This window comes from Chenopodium album, chromosome 16, assembly GCF_948465745.1.
Source record: "Chenopodium album chromosome 16, dcCheAlbu1.1, whole genome shotgun sequence".
NCBI classification, from domain to species: Eukaryota; Viridiplantae; Streptophyta; class Magnoliopsida; order Caryophyllales; family Amaranthaceae; genus Chenopodium; species Chenopodium album.
Window position 1 is genome coordinate 32,718,061 of NC_137849.1, and position 4,445 is coordinate 32,722,505.

The 4,445-nt window shown below is 35.8% G+C and overlaps 1 non-coding gene across 1 annotated transcript; it reads left to right on the forward strand.

Moving 5' to 3' along the window:
* The first annotated feature begins 667 nt into the window (after nt 1–667).
* On the forward strand, nt 668–774 carry LOC145587057 (small nucleolar RNA R71). Its single transcript, XR_014101107.1, has one exon. It is a non-coding gene; the product is annotated as a small nucleolar RNA R71 (small nucleolar RNA).
* Nucleotides 775–4,445: the final 3,671 nt, after the last annotated feature.

Here is a 4,445-nt window from a genome sequence, read left to right on the forward strand (position 1 = left end):
TTTATTATGTGCTATCAATGAGTCAATTTGCGCATCTCTACTCTGCATCTGCTTCTGCATAGTACCTAACATCGTTTTGATTTCTGATAGGTCAGAATCAGATGGAGTAACAACCTGTTGTGGTCTCTGATGTGGAGGTTGGTAGTACCTCTGCTGTGGTTGTTGTACCTGTGGTGGGGGGTTAGGCACATTCGTACTATTGTACGACATATTTTGGTTATTTTTCAACCCTGCATTGTAGGTGTTGGAGTATGGACTAATTTGCTTATATGCCTGAAAAGCATTAACCTTCTCAAGTGAGCTCCTACAATTCTGCGCCCAATGACCTACAAGACCACAATTTTCACAAAATATTACAGGGTTAGTACCAATAGCAGAAACATTAGCAACGGAAGATGAATTAGAATTATTAATATTGTCTAATTTTTGGCTAATAGAAGTCAATTGTGCTTGGAAAAAGAATATAGAATCGACTTGATGTTTTCCCTTATTTGCAAATCCTCTGGGATTCCCATATTGGGAATTATGAATAGCCATCTCTTCGACAACATTACTCGATATATTCACATCCAAATTCATAAATCTTCCGTTAGCTGCAGAGTCCAAAATCATTCTTGAATTATATCCAAGCCCATTGTAGAAAGCTTGGATTATCTGCCACTGTTCTAGTTTATGATGGGGACATTCTCTCTGCAAATCCTTAAATCTTTCCCAAGCTTCATATAAAGATTCATCCGCTTCTTGGGAAAAATTTAGGATTGAACTCCTTAACAAAGCTGTCCTCTCTGCAGGGTAATATTTATTATAGAAATTCAAAACAAGAGTATCCCAGTCAGTAATACCAAGTGCAGTTCTATTCAATCCATTATACCATAATTTTGCCTTACCACACAAAGAAAAAGGAAAAAGAATCTCCCTGATTTGGTCCTGCGTGACCCCAGCTTGTCTAATGGTGTTGCAATATTGACAGAAATCTGCAATATGAAGATTTGGGTCTTCACCCTTAGCTCCGCTAAATTGCTTTCTTTCAATCATAGTAATAAATTGGGGTTTGATCTCGAATTGCACTCCCTCGAGATTTGGTGTAGGAGAAAGATGTGGAAAATCCGTCAGGGACGGCTGCGAATAATCGCTAAGCTTGCGAGGTGGAGGTGGTGGCGGTGGATTCATGCTTGATTCCTGATCTGTACTAAATAAACAAATATGTGAGAAATTGTCTCAAAGAACTTGCGTTCTCTGAGACGATAAAACAAAATAAAAATAAAAAAAAAAATAATAATCTAGACTACAAAAATAATCAGAAATAAAAATAAAACCGTTTCCCCGGCAACGGCGCCAAATTTTGACAGGGTAAAGTCGTATCCCCTAATCAAAAGAATTACCTAAGTCCTCTAACTAATGCAGATAGGGAAGTAGGGTCGAATCCACAGGGAAACTAGTCTTTCTATTCCTAATTAATTATTATAATCTAAATTATCAAGGTAACGAATGTTGTTGTTATTTAAAGGAATTATACTACGAAGAATAAAATTAGGGAGAAATAAAAGTAGGAGAAAAACAATGAACAAAAGACCTAGGGCATAGGTTCACCAATAAATAATACTCCAGGGTAAAACATATAAATCAATCATCAATGTATCAATTAATCAGATCATAAAGGGTTTTCGCTACGTATTACAATCACAGAGTTAATTTACCGGTATTAAATCTCATCTCTCGAATCTCGACTTAACCATTTATAAATTAAACTGCCTATTGAAACTAGGCCTTAATATTAATTCTCATCTCTCGAATCTCGAATCAATATTGCGTAACTCATACAATTAAACCAGCGCTAATCTAATTGCATAGTATTAAATCAATCAATAGGAAATTAATTTAGCATTGACAATCAATAATAATAAATTACCCCTTCATGTTATTCATGGATCCCCATAAACCCTAGAAAGAGAACTACTCACGCATAATTAAATCTAAACTAATCAAAGCAATAAAAGAAGACATGATAGAAGAAAGAAAATAAATAACTGAAATTAAACCAAGAGTTGTAGAGAGAGAAACAAGAGAGAAAATAATACTAAGAGTTTAATTAAGGGAGAGAGAGGGAAAAGTTAGAGAGTGAAAAGAGAAAAGAAAACTAAATTAAAAACTAAAACTAAAACTAAAACTAAGAACCTAAGCTAAAAACTTGCCCCCCACGTACTACTACATCCCTTATAATATAAGAAAAGAAAAGGAATCTTATTAAGAAACAAAAAGATAATCCTAGCTTAACTCAAAGTCTCAAACTATGATAAAATTGCCAAAATTAATCTAGGAATCAAAGTCCCAAAATCAGCTCAGCAATCATGCGCATTCCGTGGCCCAAAGATTCTTGATTGATTGGGCCTGCCAGACATTACGCCCAACAATCAATCTCGTGGCTTCTTGAGCTGCTCTTTTGGGATTGGGCTCCTCAAGCTTGGACCCAATTTTCTTCCTTGTTTGGTCCGTAATAAAATAACTTGTAATATTTTGGACCTCTTCATATATCGAGCCCTTAATCACCGAACCAAATTTCTTTAGCTCGGTCTTGGGCTTAAAATAATTGGTCATAAAATACGATCAAACTCCAATATCTTTGTAGTGGTTCAATAAGCTCGGGAATCGTCATAAATTTGTAAATTCCTACAAAATAATACCAACTCTACAAAAATACTAGAAAACGTATATTAGTAATAAAAATAGCTCCGTAGAGCTCAAATAAGCACAAATATGACCGTGGGACGGGGAATAAAAAATATATATAAAATAGACTCATCACGCGCGCTTCAACTTCTTTTAATTTCAGGCGGAGGAGGAAAGCAATGCTTAAGAGTGCAAAATATTGAGAATGAGAAATTAGTCCCCTTGATTGAAGGAAGACACTTAAAATTGATCAGCTTCTTAATCCGACCTTCATTCTATAAAATCACATTCAAGCACTATGGGCCGGGAAGCACAAACTAGGTTCATCAGAGTGTTATTATTTTGGAAGATTTTTTAACCAGTACAAAATGTAACTTATACTTGTATTAGATTAGTGAGATCTGATATAAATGCTTGTAAAGATTTGCTATGAGGGAGGCCTGAGGAGGTTACTTTCCACATTTGAAATTCTTTCTGAAACTTGTATGAATGGACCAAGAGCACAACCAAATTCTAGATAATATCGACAGTGGATAAAAAAGGAATGCATTGTGATACTTCAATAACACAGCCAAAATAAAGATAATACATCACTTTACCAAACTGTTACAGTAATAGAACCACAGTACGTGCTTACATCAATCCACAGAGGGATGTTGGGATATGTTAGGAAGTTTATCTATTGCATACACTAATGACTTAACAAAAGCTTTTATTTGTATTAAAAACTAAATCATGTATTAGAGGACAATTACTACCCACACGAAAAAAAAAGAAAAAAAGAAAGAAAAAGAAAACACGGTAACGACCTTTGTGTCTCACTCAAAACTGTTTCTTGAGGCACACAATACTTCTCTGTGGCTCTCGGTCCTCACTGCTTAGTGTTCACCTGTAACTCACTGAAAATTTCAGATAACATAGCCATTTGAAGAAGAGAAGGCAATGTAGATCCAGAAGGTTGAGTTTTATATATTAGAGCATGCATAGGACCCTTCCTTTAGAGGGTCCTTACTTGGAACCTCCAAAGTTCTTAGGTTGTATAATGACATTTTGGTACTTAATATAATCCTTTATTTACCAACAAGGAGAGAAAAAAAAAAGCAAATGGAATCAAATAGTAGAAATGAAACGGGTCCAAACACAGCAATTGGAATCGAATAGAAGTGAGACGGATTCCTCAAACCAAATAGAATTACACAAAAAAAAAAAAAATTAAAAAAAAAAAAAACATAAACCTTCAATTAAAAGGAAGTTAAATGAGTTCAAACAAAGCAAATGGAATAAAGTACAAGTGAAACGGATTCAAACAATGCAAATGCAATCAAGCGAAAATGGGATGGAGTCAAACAAAGCATTTTCAATCAAAATGAATTTAAATGGATTCAAACAAAATAAACCAAACCTCTTCAACACTAGCGGAATGAATGAGAAAATGAATTGCACTACTCTGACCTTGGTTTCAAAGGTGAACAATCTAATGATGGTGAAGACTTTAGGCCTATTGCCTGTTGCACTATGATCTATAAGCTCATATCCAAGATCCTCATATCTCAAGTGATTTGAGAGGTTATCAATGATGCTCAAGCTAGACCTGGCAATCCTGACCCGACCCGATTGACCCGACCCGAATAACCCGACCCGTAACCTGAAGTTGACCCGAAATCATTGACCCGAAAATGACCCGAACTCGAACTAACCCGACCCGACCTGAACCCGACCCGAAATGGAGTTGACCCGAACATGACCCGATGACCCGAAGTGACCCGACTCGAATGACC